The sequence below is a fragment of the Phyllobates terribilis genome, unplaced genomic scaffold (assembly GCF_046119375.1).
Source record: "Phyllobates terribilis strain yellow unplaced genomic scaffold, ASM4611937v1 Scaffold_7__3_contigs__length_470593459, whole genome shotgun sequence".
In the NCBI taxonomy this organism is placed as follows: domain Eukaryota; kingdom Metazoa; phylum Chordata; class Amphibia; order Anura; family Dendrobatidae; genus Phyllobates; species Phyllobates terribilis.
The window spans coordinates 166,822,761-166,840,012 of NW_027362767.1; positions in this window are offsets into that span (position 1 = coordinate 166,822,761).

Consider the following 17,252-nt stretch of genomic DNA (forward strand, 5'->3'; position numbering starts at 1 on the left):
GAGTCTGTATCAGAGTGCAGCAGGCAGAGTCTGTATCAGAGTGCAGCAGGCAGAGTCTGTATCCGAAGTGCAGCAGGCAGAGACTGTATCAGTGTGCAGCAGGCAGAGTCCATATCAGAGTGCAGCAGGCAGAATCTGTATCAGAAGTGCAGCAGACAGAGTCTGTATCAGAGTGCAGCAGACAGAGTCTGTATCAGAGTGCAGCAGGCTGAGTCTGTATCAGAGTGCAGCAGACAGCGTCTGTATCAGGAGTGCAGCAGACAGAGTGTGTATCAGGAGTGCAGCAGACAGAGTCTGTATCAGGAGTGCAGCAGACAGAGTCTGTATCAGGAGTGCAGCAGGCAGAGTCTGTATCAGTAGTGCAGCAGGCAGAGTCTGTATAAGGGATGCAGCAGGCAGAGTCTGTATCAGGAATGCAGCAGGCAGAGTCTGTATCAGAGTGCAGCAGACAGAGTCTGTATCGGAGTGCAGCAGACAGAGTCTGTATAAGGGATGCAGCAGGCAGAGTCAGTATCAGGGGTGCAGCAGGCAGTCTGTATCAGGAGTGCAGCAGACAGAGTCTGTATCAGGAGTGCAGCAGGCAGAGTCTGTATCAGGAATGCAGCAGGCAGAGTCTGTATCAGAGTGCAGCAGACAGAGTCTGTATCAGAGTGCAGCAGACAGAGTCTGTATCAGGAGTGCAGCAGGCAGAGTCTGTATCAGAGTGCAGCAGACAGAGTCTGTTTCAGGAGTGCAGCAGGCAGAGTCTGTATCAGGAGTGCAGCAGGCAGAGTCTGTATCAGGGATGCAGCAGGCAGAGTCAGTATCAGGGGTGCAGCAGGCAGTCTGTATCAGGGGTGCAGCAGGCAGAGTCTGTATAAGGAGTGCAGCAGGCAGAGTCTGTATCAGAGTGCAGCAGACAGAGTCTGTATCAGAGTGCAGCAGACAGAGTCTGTATCAGGAGTGCAGCAGGCAGAGTCTGTATCAGGAGTGCAGCAGGCAGAGTCTGTATCAGGGGTGCAGCAGGCATATTCTGTATCAGGGTGCAGCAGGCAGAGTCTGTATCAGAGTGCAGCAGGCAGAGTCTGTAGCAGAAGTGTAGCAGCAGCAGACAGAGTCTGTATCAGAGTGCAGCAGGCGGAGTCTGTATCAGAAGTGCAGCAGCAGCAGCAGACAGAGTCTGTATCAGAGTGCAGCAGGCAGAGTCTGTATCAGGGGTGCAGCAGGCGGAGTCTGTATCAGAGTGCAGCAGGCAGAGTCTGTATCAGAATGCAGCAGACAGAGTCTGTATCGGAGTGCAGCAGGCAGAATCTGTATCAGGAGTGCAGCAGACAGAGTCTGTATCAGGAGTGCAGCAGACAGAGTCTGTATCAGGAGTGCAGCAGGCAGAGTCTGTATCAGTAGTGCAGCAGGCAGAGTCTGTATAAGGGATGCAGCAGGCAGAGTCTGTATCAGGAATGCAGCAGGCAGAGTCTGTATCAGAGTGCAGCAGACAGAGTCTGTATCGGAGTGCAGCAGACAGAGTCTGTATAAGGGATGCAGCAGGCAGAGTCAGTATCAGGGGTGCAGCAGGCAGTCTGTATCAGGAGTGCAGCAGACAGAGTCTGTATCAGGAGTGCAGCAGGCAGAGTCTGTATCAGGAATGCAGCAGGCAGAGTCTGTATCAGAGTGCAGCAGACAGAGTCTGTATCAGAGTGCAGCAGACAGAGTCTGTATCAGGAGTGCAGCAGGCAGAGTCTGTATCAGAGTGCAGCAGACAGAGTCTGTATCAGGAGTGCAGCAGGCAGAGTCTGTATCAGGAGTGCAGCAGGCAGAGTCTGTATCAGGGATGCAGCAGGCAGAGTCAGTATCAGGGGTGCAGCAGGCAGTCTGTATCAGGGGTGCAGCAGGCAGAGTCTGTATAAGGAGTGCAGCAGGCAGAGTCTGTATCAGAGTGCAGCAGACAGAGTCTGTATCAGAGTGCAGCAGACAGAGTCTGTATCAGGAGTGCAGCAGGCAGAGTCTGTATCAGGAGTGCAGCAGGCAGAGTCTGTATCAGGGGTGCAGCAGGCATATTCTGTATCAGGGTGCAGCAGGCAGAGTCTGTATCAGAGTGCAGCAGGCAGAGTCTGTAGCAGAAGTGCAGCAGCAGCAGACAGAGTCTGTATCAGAGTGCAGCAGGCGGAGTCTGTATCAGAAGTGCAGCAGCAGCAGCAGACAGAGTCTGTATCAGAGTGCAGCAGGCAGAGTCTGTATCAGGGGTGCAGCAGGCGGAGTCTGTATCAGAGTGCAGCAGGCAGAGTCTGTATCAGAATGCAGCAGACAGAGTCTGTATCGGAGTGCAGCAGGCAGAATCTGTATCAGGAGTGCAGCAGGCAGAGTCTGTATCAGAGTGCAGCAGGCAGAGTCTGTATCAGAGTGCAGCAGGCAGAATCTGTATCAGGGTGCAGCAGGCAGAGTCTGCATCAGAGTGCAGCAGGCAGAGTCTGTATCAGGATTGCAGCAGGCAGAGTCTGTATCAGAGTGCAGCAGGCAGAGTCTGTATCAGAATGCAGCAGACAGAGTCTGTATCGGAGTGCAGCAGGCAGAATCTGTATCAGGAGTGCAGCAGGCAGAGTCTGTATCAGAGTGCAGCAGGCAGAGTCTGTATCAGAGTGCAGCAGGCAGAATCTGTATCAGGGTGCAGCAGGCAGAGTCTGCATCAGAGTGCAGCAGGCGGAGTCTGTATCAGAGTGCAGCAGGCAGAGTCTGTATCAGAGTGCAGCAGGCAGAATCTGTATCAGGGTGCAGCAGGCAGAGTCTGCATCAGAGTGCAGCAGGCAGAGTCTGTATCAGGAGTGCAGCAGGCAGAGTCTGTATCAGAGTGCAGCAGGCAGAGTCTGTATCAGAATGCAGCAGGCAGAGTCTGTATCAGAGTGCAGCAGGCAGAGTCTGTATCAGAGTGCAGCAGGCAGAGTCTGTATCAGGAGTGCAGCAGGCAGAGTCTGTATCAGAGTGCAGCAGGCAGAGTCTGTATCAGGAGTGCAGCAAGCAGAGTCTGTATCAGAGTGCAGCAGGCAAAGTCTGTATCAGAGTGTAGCAGGCAGAATCTGTATCAGGGGTGCAGCAGGCAGAGTCTGTATCAGAGTGCAGCAGGCAGAGTCTGTATCAGAGTGCAGCAGGCAGAATCTGTATCAGGGTGCAGCAGGCAGAGTCTGCATCAGAGTGCAGCAGGCGGAGTCTGTATCAGAGTGCAGCAGGCAGAGTCTGTATCAGAGTGCAGCAGGCAGAATCTGTATCAGGGTGCAGCAGGCAGAGTCTGCATCAGAGTGCAGCAGGCAGAGTCTGTATCAGGAGTGCAGCAGGCAGAGTCTGTATCAGAGTGCAGCAGGCAGAGTCTGTATCAGAATGCAGCAGACAGAGTCTGTATCGGAGTGCAGCAGGCAGAATCTGTATCAGGGTGCAGCAGGCGGAGTCTGTATCAGAGTGCAGCAGGCAGAGTCTGCATCAGGAGTGCAGCAGGCAGAGTCTGTATCAGGAGTGCAGCAAGCAGAGTCTGTATCAGAGTGCAGCAGGCAAAGTCTGTATCAGAGTGTAGCAGGCAGAATCTATCAGGGGTGCAGCAGGCAGAGTCTGTATCAGAGTGCAGCAGGCAGAGTCTGTATCAGAGTGCAGCAGGCAGAATCTGTATCAGGGTGCAGCAGGCAGAGTCTGCATCAGAGTGCAGCAGGCAGAGTCTGTATCAGGAGTGCAGCAGGCAGAGTCTGTATCAGAGTGCAGCAGGCAGAGTCTGTATCAGAGTGCAGCAGGCAGAGTCTGTATCGGAGTGCAGCAGGCAAAATCTGTATCAGGAGTGCAGCAGGCAGAGTCTGTATCAGAGTGCAGCAGGCAGAGTCTGTATCAGAGTGCAGCAGGCAGAATCTGTATCAGGGTGCAGCAGGCAGAGTCTGCATCAGAGTGCAGCAGGCGGAGTCTGTATCAGAGTGCAGCAGGCAGAGTCTGTATCAGAGTGCAGCAGGCAGAATCTGTATCAGGGTGCAGCAGGCAGAGTCTGCATCAGAGTGCAGCAGGCAGAGTCTGTATCAGGAGTGCAGCAGGCAGAGTCTGTATCAGAGTGCAGCAGGCAGAGTCTGTATCTGAATGCAGCAGACAGAGTCTGTATCGGAGTGCAGCAGGCAGAATCTGTATCAGGGTGCAGCAGGCAGAGTCTGTATCAGAGTGCAGCAGGCAGAGTCTGCATCAGGAGTGCAGCAGGCAGAGTCTGTATCAGGAGTGCAGCAGACAGAGTCTGTATCAGAGTGCAGCAGACAGAGTCTGTATCAGAGTGCAGCAGGCTGAGTCTGTATCAGAGTGCAGCAGACAGCGTCTGTATCAGGAGTGCAGCAGGCAGAGTCTGTATCAGGAGTGCAGCAGGCAGAGCCTGTATCAGAGTGCAGAAGGCAGAGTCTGTATCAGAAGTGCAGCAGGCAGAGTCTGTATCAGAGTGCAGCAGGCAGAGTCTGTATCAGAGTGCAGCAGGCAGAGTCTGTATCCGAAGTGCAGCAGGCAGAGTCTGTATCAGTGTGCAGCAGGCAGAGTCCATATCAGAGTGCAGCAGGCAGAATCTGTATCAGAAGTGCAGCAGACAGAGTCTGTATCAGAGTGCAGCAGACAGATTCTGTATCAGAGTGCAGCAGGCTGAGTCTGTATCAGAGTGCAGCAGACAGCGTCTGTATCAGGAGTGCAGCAGACAGAGTGTGTATCAGGAGTGCAGCAGGCAGAGTCTGTATCAGGAGTGCAGCAGACAGAGTCTGTATCAGGAGTGCAGCAGGCAGAGTCTGTATCAGGAGTGCAGCAGGCAGAGTCTGTATCAGGAGTGCAGCAGGCAGAGTCTGTATCAGGAGTGCAGCAGACAGAGTCTGTATCAGGAGTGCAGCAGGCAGAGTCTGTATCAGGAGTGCAGCAGACAGAGTCTGTATCAGGAGTGCAGCAGGCAGAGTCTGTATAAGGGATGCAGCAGGCAGAGTCTGTATCAGGAATGCAGCAGGCAGAGTCTGTATCAGAGTGCAGCAGACAGAGTCTGTATCGGAGTGCAGCAGACAGAGTCTGTATAAGGGATGCAGCAGGCAGAGTCAGTATCAGGGGTGCAGCAGGCAGAATCTGTATCAGAAGTGCAGCAGACAGAGTCTGTATCAGAGTGCAGCAGACAGAGTCTGTATCAGAGTGCAGCAGGCTGAGTCTGTATCAGAGTGCAGCAGACAGCGTCTGTATCAGGAGTGCAGCAGACAGAGTCTGTATCAGGAGTGCAGCAGACAGAGTCTATATCAGAGTGCAGCAGGCAGAGTCTGTATCAGGAGTGCAGCAGGCAGAGCCTGTATCAGAGTGCAGAAGGCAGAGTCTGTATCAGAAGTGCAGCAGGCAGAGTCTGTATCAGAGTGCAGCAGGCAGAGTCTGTATCAGAGTGCAGCAGGCAGAGTCTGTATCCGAAGTGCAGCAGGCAGAGACTGTATCAGTGTGCAGCAGGCAGAGTCCATATCAGAGTGCAGCAGGCAGAATCTGTATCAGAAGTGCAGCAGACAGAGTCTGTATCAGAGTGCAGCAGACAGAGTCTGTATCAGAGTGCAGCAGGCTGAGTCTGTATCAGAGTGCAGCAGACAGCGTCTGTATCAGGAGTGCAGCAGACAGAGTGTGTATCAGGAGTGCAGCAGACAGAGTCTGTATCAGGAGTGCAGCAGGCAGAGTCTGTATCAGTAGTGCAGCAGGCAGAGTCTGTATAAGGGATGCAGCAGGCAGAGTCTGTATCAGGAATGCAGCAGGCAGAGTCTGTATCAGAGTGCAGCAGACAGAGTCTGTATCGGAGTGCAGCAGAGTCTGTATAAGGGATGCAGCAGGCAGAGTCAGTATCAGGGGTGCAGCAGGCAGTCTGTATCAGGAGTGCAGCAGACAGAGTCTGTATCAGGAGTGCAGCAGGCAGAGTCTGTATCAGGAATGCAGCTGGCAGAGTCTGTATCAGAGTGCAGCAGACAGAGTCTGTATCAGAGTGCAGCAGACAGAGTCTGTATCAGGAGTGCAGCAGGCAGAGTCTGTATCAGAGTGCAGCAGACAGAGTCTGTATCAGGAGTGCAGCAGGCAGAGTCTGTATCAGGAGTGCAGCAGGCAGAGTCTGTATCAGGGATGCAGCAGGCAGAGTCAGTATCAGGGGTGCAGCAGGCAGTCTGTATCAGGGGTGCAGCAGGCAGAGTCTGTATAAGGAGTGCAGCAGGCAGAGTCTGTATCAGAGTGCAGCAGACAGAGTCTGTATCAGAGTGCAGCAGACAGAGTCTGTATCAGGAGTGCAGCAGACAGAGTCTGTATCAGGAGTGCAGCAGGCAGAGTCTGTATCAGAGTGCAGCAGGCAGAGTCTGTATCAGGAGTGCAGCAGGCAGAGTCTGTATCAGGGGTGCAGCAGGCATATTCTGTATCAGGGTGCAGCAGGCAGAGTCTGTATCAGAGTGCAGCAGGCAGAGTCTGTAGCAGAAGTGCAGCAGCAGCAGACAGAGTCTGTATCAAAGTGCAGCAGGCGGAGTCTGTATCAGAAGTGCAGCAGCAGCAGCAGACAGAGTCTGTATCAGGAGTGCAGCAGGCAGAGTCTGTATCAGGGGTGCAGCAGGCAGAGTCTGTATCAGAGTGCAGCAGGCAGAGTCTGTATCAGGGGTGCAGCAGGCAGAGTCTGTATCAGAGTGCAGCAGGCAGAGTCTGTATCAGAATGCAGCAGACAGAGTCTGTATCGGAGTGCAGCAGGCAGAATCTGTATCAGGAGTGCAGCAGGCAGAGTCTGTATCAGAGTGCAGCAGGCAGAGTCTGTATCAGAGTGCAGCAGGCAGAATCTGTATCAGGGTGCAGCAGGCAGAGTCTGCATCAGAGTGCAGCAGGCAGAGTCTGTATCAGGATTGCAGCAGGCAGAGTCTGTATCAGAGTGCAGCAGGCAGAGTCTGTATCAGAATGCAGCAGACAGAGTCTGTATCGGAGTGCAGCAGGCAGAATCTGTATCAGGGTGCAGCAGGCAGAGTCTGTATCAGAGTGCAGCAGGCAGAGTCTGTATCAGAGTGCAGCAGGCAGAGTCTGTATCAGAGTGCAGCAGGCAGAGTCTGTATCAGAGTGCAGCAGGCAGAGTCTGTATCAGGAGTGCAGCAGGCAGAGTCTGTATCAGAGTGCAGCAGGCAAAGTCTGTATCAGGAGTGCAGCAAGCAGAGTCTGTATCAGAGTGCAGCAGGCAAAGTCTGTATCAGAGTGTAGCAGGCAGAATCTGTATCAGGGGTGCAGCAGGCAGAGTCTGTATCAGAGTGCAGCAGGCAGAATCTGTATCAGGGTGCAGCAGGCAGAGTCTGCATCAGAGTGCAGCAGGCGGAGTCTGTATCAGAGTGCAGCAGGCAGAGTCTGTATCAGAGTGCAGCAGGCAGAATCTGTATCAGGGTGCAGCAGGCAGAGTCTGCATCAGAGTGCAGCAGGCAGAGTCTGTATCAGGAGTGCAGCAGGCAGAGTCTGTATCAGAGTGCAGCAGGCAGAGTCTGTATCAGAATGCAGGAGACAGAGTCTGTATCGGAGTGCAGCAGGCAGAATCTGTATCAGGGTGCAGCAGGCAGAGTCTGTATGAGAGTGCAGCAGGCAGAGTCTGCATCAGGAGTGCAGCAGGCAGAGTCTGTATCAGGAGTGCAGCAAGCAGAGTCTGTATCAGAGTGCAGCAGGCAAAGTCTGTATCAGAGTGTAGCAGGCAGAATCTATCAGGGGTGCAGCAGGCAGAGTCTGCATCAGAGTGCAGCAGGCAGAGTCTGTATCAGGAGTGCAGCAGGCAGAGTCTGTATCAGAGTGCAGCAGGCAGAGTCTGTATCAGAGTGCAGCAGGCAGAGTCTGTATCAGAATGCAGCAGACAGAGTCTGTATCGGAGTGCAGCAGGCAGAATCTGTATCAGGAGTGCAGCAGGCAGAGTCTGTATCAGAGTGCAGCAGGCAGAGTCTGTATCAGAGTGCAGCAGGCAGAATCTGTATCAGGGTGCAGCAGGCAGAGTCTGCATCAGAGTGCAGCAGGCGGAGTCTGTATCAGAGTGCAGCAGGCAGAGTCTGTATCAGAGTGCAGCAGGCAGAATCTGTATCAGGGTGCAGCAGGCAGAGTCTGCATCAGAGTGCAGCAGGCAGAGTCTGTATCAGGAGTGCAGCAGGCAGAGTCTGTATCAGAGTGCAGCAGGCAGAGTCTGTATCAGAATGCAGCAGACAGAGTCTGTATCGGAGTGCAGCAGGCAGAATCTGTATCAGGGTGCAGCAGGCAGAGTCTGTATCAGAGTGCAGCAGGCAGAGTCTGCATCAGGAGTGCAGCAGGCAGAGTCTGTATCAGGAGTGCAGCAAGCAGAGTCTGTATCAGAGTGCAGCAGGCAAAGTCTGTATCAGAGTGTAGCAGGCAGAATCTGTATCAGGGGTGCAGCAGGCAGAGTCTGTATCAGAGTGCAGCAGGCAGAGTCTGTATCAGAGTGCAGCAGGCAGAATCTGTATCAGGGTGCAGCAGGCAGAGTCTGCATCAGAGTGCAGCAGGCGGAGTCTGTATCAGAGTGCAGCAGGCAGAGTCTGTATCAGAGTGCAGCAGGCAGAATCTGTATCAGGGTGCAGCAGGCAGAGTCTGCATCAGAGTGCAGCAGGCAGAGTCTGTATCAGGAGTGCAGCAGGCAGAGTCTGTATCAGAGTGCAGCAGGCAGAGTCTGTATCAGAATGCAGCAGACAGAGTCTGTATCGGGGTGCAGCAGGCAGAATCTGTATCAGGGTGCAGCAGGCAGAGTCTGTATCAGAGTGCAGCAGGCAGAGTCTGCATCAGGAGTGCAGCAGGCAGAGTCTGTATCAGGAGTGCAGCAAGCAGAGTCTGTATCAGAGTGCAGCAGGCAAAGTCTGTATCAGAGTGTAGCAGGCAGAATCTGTATCAGGGGTGCAGCAGGCAGAGTCTGTATCAGAGTGCAGCAGGCAGAGTCTGTATCAGAGTGCAGCAGGCAGAATCTGTATCAGGGTGCAGCAGGCAGAGTCTGCATCAGAGTGCAGCAGGCAGAGTCTGTATCAGGAGTGCAGCAGGCAGAGTCTGTATCAGAGTGCAGCAGGCAGAGTCTGTATCAGAATGCAGCAGACAGAGTCTGTATCGGAGTGCAGCAGGCAGAATCTGTATCAGAAGTGCAGCAGACGGAGTCTGTATCAGAGTGCAGCAGACAGAGTCTGTATCAGAGTGCAGCAGGCAGAATCTGTATCAGGAGTGCAGCAGGCAGAGTCTGTATCAGAGTGCAGCAGGCAGAGTCTGTATCAGAATGCAGCAGACAGAGTCTGTATCAGAGTGCAGCAGGCAGAGTCTGCATCAGGAGTGCAGCAGGCAGAGTCTGTATCAGGAGTGCAGCAAGCAGAGTCTGTATCAGAGTGCAGCAGGCAAAGTCTGTATCCAAAGTGCAGCAGGCAGAGACTGTATCAGAGTGCAGCAGGCAGAATCTGTATCAGAAGTGCAGCAGACGGAGTCTGTATCAGAGTGCAGCAGACAGAGTCTGTATCAGAGTGCAGCAGGCAGAGTCTGTATCAGGAGTGCAGCAGGCAGAGTCTGTATCAGAGTGCAGCAGGCAGAGTCTGTATCCGAAGTGCAGCAGGCAGAGACTGTATCAGAGTGCAGCAGGCAGAGTCCATATCAGAGTGCAGCAGGCAGAATCTGTATCAGAAGTGCAGCAGACAGAGTCTGTATCAGAGTGCAGCAGACAGAGTCTGTATCAGAGTGCAGCAGGCTGAGTCTGTATCAGAGTGCAGCAGACAGCGTCTGTATCAGGAGTGCAGCAGACAGAGTCTGTATCAGGAGTGCAGCAGACAGAGTCTGTATCAGGAGTGCAGCAGGCAGAGTCTGTATCAGGAGTGCAGCAGGCAGAGCCTGTATCAGAGTGCAGAAGGCAGAGTCTGTATCAGAAGTGCAGCAGGCAGAGTCTGTATCAGAGTGCAGCAGGCAGAGTCTGTATCAGAGTGCAGCAGGCAGAGTCTGTATCCGAAGTGCAGCAGGCAGAGTCTGTATCAGTGTGCAGCAGGCAGAGTCCATATCAGAGTGCAGCAGGCAGAATCTGTATCAGAAGTGCAGCAGACAGAGTCTGTATCAGAGTGCAGCAGACAGAGTCTGTATCAGAGTGCAGCAGGCTGAGTCTGTATCAGAGTGCAGCAGACAGCGTCTGTATCAGGAGTGCAGCAGACAGAGTGTGTATCAGGAGTGCAGCAGGCAGAGTCTGTATCAGGAGTGCAGCAGACAGAGTCTGTATCAGGAGTGCAGCAGGCAGAGTCTGTATCAGGAGTGCAGCAGGCAGAGTCTGTATCAGGAGTGCAGCAGGCAGAGTCTGTATCAGGAGTGCAGCAGACAGAGTCTGTATCAGGAGTGCAGCAGGCAGAGTCTGTATAAGGGATGCAGCAGGCAGAGTCTGTATCAGGAATGCAGCAGGCAGAGTCTGTATCAGAGTGCAGCAGACAGAGTCTGTATCGGAGTGCAGCAGACAGAGTCTGTATAAGGGATGCAGCAGGCAGAGTCAGTATCAGGGGTGCAGCAGGCAGAATCTGTATCAGAAGTGCAGCAGACAGAGTCTGTATCAGAGTGCAGCAGACAGAGTCTGTATCAGAGTGCAGCAGGCTGAGTCTGTATCAGAGTGCAGCAGACAGCGTCTGTATCAGGAGTGCAGCAGACAGAGTCTGTATCAGGAGTGCAGCAGACAGAGTCTGTATCAGAGTGCAGCAGGCAGAGTCTGTATCAGGAGTGCAGCAGGCAGAGCCTGTATCAGAGTGCAGAAGGCAGAGTCTGTATCAGAAGTGCAGCAGGCAGAGTCTGTATCAGAGTGCAGCAGGCAGAGTCTGTATCAGAGTGCAGCAGGCAGAGTCTGTATTCGAAGTGCAGCAGGCAGAGACTGTATCAGTGTGCAGCAGGTAGAGTCCATATCAGAGTGCAGCAGGCAGAATCTGTATCAGAAGTGCAGCAGACAGAGTCTGTATCAGAGTGCAGCAGACAGAGTCTGTATCAGAGTGCAGCAGGCTGAGTCTGTATCAGAGTGCAGCAGACAGCGTCTGTATCAGGAGTGCAGCAGACAGAGTGTGTATCAGGAGTGCAGCAGACAGAGTCTGTATCAGGAGTGCAGCAGACAGAGTCTGTATCAGGAGTGCAGCAGGCAGAGTCTGTATCAGTAGTGCAGCAGGCAGAGTCTGTATAAGGGATGCAGCAGGCAGAGTCTGTATCAGGAATGCAGCAGGCAGAGTCTGTATCAGAGTGCAGCAGAGTCTGTATCGGAGTGCAGCAGACAGAGTCTGTATAAGGGATGCAGCAGGCAGAGTCAGTATCAGGGGTGCAGCAGGCAGTCTGTATCAGGAGTGCAGCAGACAGAGTCTGTATCAGAGTGCAGCAGGCAGAATCTGTATCAGGGTGCAGCAGGCAGAGTCTGTATCAGGAATGCAGCAGGCAGAGTCTGTATCAGAGTGCAGCAGACAGAGTCTGTATCAGAGTGCAGCAGACAGAGTCTGTATCAGGAGTGCAGCAGGCAGAGTCTGTATCAGGAGTGCAGCAGGCAGAGTCTGTATCAGGAGTGCAGCAGGCAGAGTCTGTATCAGAGTGCAGCAGACAGAGTCTGTATCAGGAGTGCAGCAGGCAGAGTCTGTATCAGGAGTGCAGCAGGCAGAGTCTGTATCAGGAGTGCAGCAAGCAGAGTCTGTATCAGAGTGCAGCAGGCAAAGTCTGTATCCAAAGTGCAGCAGGCAGAGACTGTATCAGAGTGCAGCAGGCAGAATCTGTATCAGAAGTGCAGCAGACGGAGTCTGTATCAGAGTGCAGCAGACAGAGTCTGTATCAGAGTGCAGCAGGCAGAGTCTGTATCAGAAGTGCAGCAGACAGAGTCTGTATCAGAGTGCAGCAGACAGAGTCTGTATCAGAGTGCAGCAGGCTGAGTCTGTATCAGAGTGCAGCAGACAGCGTCTGTATCAGGAGTGCAGCAGACAGAGTGTGTATCAGGTGTGCAGCAGGCAGTGTCTGTATCAGGAGTGCAGCAGACAGAGTCTGTATCAGGAGTGCAGCAGGCAGAGTCTGTATCAGGAGTGCAGCAGGCAGAGTCTGTATCAGGAGTGCAGCAGGCAGAGTCTGTATCAGGAGTGCAGCAGACAGAGTCTGTATCAGGAGTGCAGCAGGCAGAGTCTGTATCAGGAGTGCAGCAGGCAGAGTCTGTATCAGGAGTGCAGCAGGCAGAGTCTGTATAAGGGTTGCAGCAGGCAGAGTCTGTATCAGGAATGCAGCAGGCAGAGTCTGTATCAGAGTGCAGCAGACAGAGTCTGTATCGGAGTGCAGCAGACAGAGTCTGTATAAGGGATGCAGCAGGCAGAGTCTGTATCAGAAGTGCAGCAGACAGAGTCTGTATAAGGGGTGCAGCACGCAGAATCTGTATCAGAAGTGCAGCAGACAGAGTCTGTATCAGAGTGCAGCAGACAGAGTCTGTATCAGAGTGCAGCAGGCTGAGTCTGTATCAGAGTGCAGCAGACAGAATCTGTATCAGGGTGCAGCAGGCAGAGTCTGCATCAGAGTGCAGCAGGCGGAGTCTGTATCAGAGTGCAGCAGGTAGAGTCTGTATCAGAGTGCAGCAGGCAGAATCTGTATCAGGGTGCAGCAGGCAGAGTCTGCATCAGAGTGCAGCAGGCAGAGTCTGTATCAGGAGTGCAGCAGGCAGAGTCTGTATCAGAGTGCAGCAGGCAGAGTCTGTATCAGAATGCAGCAGACAGAGTCTGTATCGGAGTGCAGCAGGCAGAATCTGTATCAGGGTGCAGCAGGCAGAGTCTGTATCAGAGTGCAGCAGGCAGAGTCTGCATCAGGAGTGCAGCAGGCAGAGTCTGTATCAGGAGTGCAGCAAGCAGAGTCTGTATCAGAGTGCAGCAGGCAAAGTCTGTATCAGAGTGTAGCAGGCAGAATCTGTATCAGGGGTGCAGCAGGCAGAGTCTGTATCAGAGTGCAGCAGGCAGAGTCTGTATCAGAGTGCAGCAGGCAGAATCTGTATCAGGGTGCAGCAGGCAGAGTCTGCATCAGAGTGCAGCAGGCGGAGTCTGTATCAGAGTGCAGCAGGCAGAGTCTGTATCAGAGTGCAGCAGGCAGAATCTGTATCAGGGTGCAGCAGGCAGAGTCTGCATCAGAGTGCAGCAGGCAGAGTCTGTATCAGGAGTGCAGCAGGCAGAGTCTGTATCAGAGTGCAGCAGGCAGAGTCTGTATCAGAATGCAGCAGACAGAGTCTGTATCGGGGTGCAGCAGGCAGAATCTGTATCAGGGTGCAGCAGGCAGAGTCTGTATCAGAGTGCAGCAGGCAGAGTCTGCATCAGGAGTGCAGCAGGCAGAGTCTGTATCAGGAGTGCAGCAAGCAGAGTCTGTATCAGAGTGCAGCAGGCAAAGTCTGTATCAGAGTGTAGCAGGCAGAATCTGTATCAGGGGTGCAGCAGGCAGAGTCTGTATCAGAGTGCAGCAGGCCGAGTCTGTATCAGAGTGCAGCAGGCAGAATCTGTATCAGGGTGCAGCAGGCAGAGTCTGCATCAGAGTGCAGCAGGCAGAGTCTGTATCAGGAGTGCAGCAGGCAGAGTCTGTATCAGAGTGCAGCAGGCAGAGTCTGTATCAGAATGCAGCAGACAGAGTCTGTATCGGAGTGCAGCAGGCAGAATCTGTATCAGGGTGCAGCAGGCAGAGTCTGTATCAGAGTGCAGCAGGCAGAGTCTGCATCAGGAGTGCAGCAGGCAGAGTCTGTATCAGGAGTGCAGCAAGCAGAGTCTATATCAGAGTGCAGCAGGCAAAGTCTGTATCCAAAGTGCAGCAGGCAGAGACTGTATCAGAGTGCAGCAGGCAGAATCTGTATCAGAAGTGCAGCAGACGGAGTCTGTATCAGAGTGCAGCAGACAGAGTCTGTATCAGAGTGCAGCAGGCAGAGTCTGTATCAGGAGTGCAGCAGGCAGAGTCTGTATCAGAGTGCAGCAGGCAGAGTCTGTATCCGAAGTGCAGCAGGCAGAGACTGTATCAGAGTGCAGCAGGCAGAGTCCATATCAGAGTGCAGCAGGCAGAATCTGTATCAGAAGTGCAGCAGACAGAGTCTGTATCAGAGTGCAGCAGACAGAGTCTGTATCAGAGTGCAGCAGGCTGAGTCTGTATCAGAGTGCAGCAGACAGCGTCTGTATCAGGAGTGCAGCAGACAGAGTCTGTATCAGGAGTGCAGCAGACAGAGTCTGTATCAGGAGTGCAGCAGGCAGAGTCTGTATCAGGAGTGCAGCAGGCAGAGCCTGTATCAGAGTGCAGAAGGCAGAGTCTGTATCAGAAGTGCAGCAGGCAGAGTCTGTATCAGAGTGCAGCAGGCAGAGTCTGTATCAGAGTGCAGCAGGCAGAGTCTGTATCCGAAGTGCAGCAGGCAGAGTCTGTATCAGTGTGCAGCAGGCAGAGTCCATATCAGAGTGCAGCAGGCAGAATCTGTATCAGAAGTGCAGCAGACAGAGTCTGTATCAGAGTGCAGCAGACAGAGTCTGTATCAGAGTGCAGCAGGCTGAGTCTGTATCAGAGTGCAGCAGACAGCGTCTGTATCAGGAGTGCAGCAGACAAAGTGTGTATCAGGAGTGCAGCAGGCAGAGTCTGTATCAGGAGTGCAGCAGACAGAGTCTGTATCAGGAGTGCAGCAGGCAGAGTCTGTATCAGGAGTGCAGCAGGCAGAGTCTGTATCAGGAGTGCAGCAGGCAGAGTCTGTATCAGGAGTGCAGCAGACAGAGTCTGTATCAGGAGTGCAGCAGGCAGAGTCTGTATCAGGAGTGCAGCAGACAGAGTCTGTATCAGGAGTGCAGCAGGCAGAGTCTGTATAAGGGATGCAGCAGGCAGAGTCTGTATCAGGAATGCAGCAGGCAGAGTCTGTATCAGAGTGCAGCAGACAGAGTCTGTATCGGAGTGCAGCAGACAGAGTCTGTATAAGGGATGCAGCAGGCAGAGTCAGTATCAGGGGTGCAGCAGGCAGAATCTGTATCAGAAGTGCAGCAGACAGAGTCTGTATCAGAGTGCAGCAGACAGAGTCTGTATCAGAGTGCAGCAGGCTGAGTCTGTATCAGAGTGCAGCAGACAGCGTCTGTATCAGGAGTGCAGCAGACAGAGTCTGTATCAGGAGTGCAGCAGACAGAGTCTGTATCAGAGTGCAGCAGGCAGAGTCTGTATCAGGAGTGCAGCAGGCAGAGCCTGTATCAGAGTGCAGAAGGCAGAGTCTGTATCAGAAGTGCAGCAGGCAGAGTCTGTATCAGAGTGCAGCAGGCAGAGTCTGTATCAGAGTGCAGCAGGCAGAGTCTGTATTCGAAGTGCAGCAGGCAGAGACTGTATCAGTGTGCAGCAGGCAGAGTCCATATCAGAGTGCAGCAGGCAGAATCTGTATCAGAAGTGCAGCAGACAGAGTCTGTATCAGAGTGCAGCAGACAGAGTCTGTATCAGAGTGCAGCAGGCTGAGTCTGTATCAGAGTGCAGCAGACAGCGTCTGTATCAGGAGTGCAGCAGACAGAGTGTGTATCAGGAGTGCAGCAGACAGAGTCTGTATCAGGAGTGCAGCAGACAGAGTCTGTATCAGGAGTGCAGCAGGCAGAGTCTGTATCAGTAGTGCAGCAGGCAGAGTCTGTATAAGGGATGCAGCAGGCAGAGTCTGTATCAGGAATGCAGCAGGCAGAGTCTGTATCAGAGTGCAGCAGACAGAGTCTGTATCGGAGTGCAGCAGACAGAGTCTGTATAAGGGATGCAGCAGGCAGAGTCAGTATCAGGGGTGCAGCAGGCAGTCTGTATCAGGAGTGCAGCAGACAGAGTCTGTATCAGGAGTGCAGCAGGCAGAGTCTGTATCAGGAATGCAGCAGGCAGAGTCTGTATCAGAGTGCAGCAGACAGAGTCTGTATCAGGAGTGCAGCAGGCAGAGTCTGTATCAGGAGTGCAGCAGGCAGAGTCTGTATCAGGAGTGCAGCAAGCAGAGTCTGTATCAGAGTGCAGCAGGCAAAGTCTGTATCCAAAGTGCAGCAGGCAGAGACTGTATCAGAGTGCAGCAGGCAGAATCTGTATCAGAAGTGCAGCAGACGGAGTCTGTATCAGAGTGCAGCAGACAGAGTCTGTATCAGAGTGCAGCAGGCAGAGTCTGTATCAGAAGTGCAGCAGACAGAGTCTGTATCAGAGTGCAGCAGACAGAGTCTGTATCAGAGTGCAGCAGGCTGAGTCTGTATCAGAGTGCAGCAGACAGCGTCTGTATCAGGAGTGCAGCAGACAGAGTGTGTATCAGGAGTGCAGCAGGCAGAGTCTGTATCAGGAGTGCAGCAGACAGTCTGTATCAGGAGTGCAGCAGGCAGAGTCTGTATCAGGAGTGCAGCAGGCAGAGTCTGTATCAGGAGTGCAGCAGGCAGAGTCTGTATCAGGAGTGCAGCAGACAGAGTCTGTATCAGGAGTGCAGCAGGCAGAGTCTGTATCAGGAGTGCAGCAGACAGAGTCTGTATCAGGAGTGCAGCAGGCAGAGTCTGTATAAGGGATGCAGCAGGCAGAGTCTGTATCAGGAATGCAGCAGGCAGAGTCTGTATCAGAGTGCAGCAGACAGAGTCTGTATCGGAGTGCAGCAGACAGAGTCTGTATAAGGGATGCAGCAGGCAGAGTCAGTATCAGGGGTGCAGCAGGCAGAATCTGTATCAGAAGTGCAGCAGACAGAGTCTGTATCAGAGTGCAGCAGACAGAGTCTGTATCAGAGTGCAGCAGGCTGAGTCTGTATCAGAGTGCAGCAGACAGCGTCTGTATCAGGAGTGCAGCAGACAGAGTCTGTATCAGGAGTGCAGCAGACAGAGTCTGTATCAGAGTGCAGCAGGCAGAGTCTGTATCAGGAGTGCAGCAGGCAGAGCCTGTATCAGAGTGCAGAAGGCAGAGTCTGTATCAGAAGTGCAGCAGGCAGAGTCTGTATCAGAGTGCAGCAGGCAGAGTCTGTATCAGAGTGCAGCAGGCAGAGTCTGTATCCGAAGTGCAGCAGGCAGAGACTGTATCAGTGTGCAGCAGGCAGAGTCCATATCAGAGTGCAGCAGGCAGAATCTGTATCAGAAGTGCAGCAGACAGAGTCTGTATCAGAGTGCAGCAGACAGAGTCTGTATCAGAGTGCAGCAGGCTGAGTCTGTATCAGAGTGCAGCAGACAGCGTCTGTATCAGGAGTGCAGCAGACAGAGTGTGTATCAGGAGTGCAGCAGACAGAGTCTGTATCAGGAGTGCAGCAGACAGAGTCTGTATCAGGAGTGCAGCAGGCAGAGTCTGTATCAGTAGTGCAGCAGGCAGAGTCTGTATAA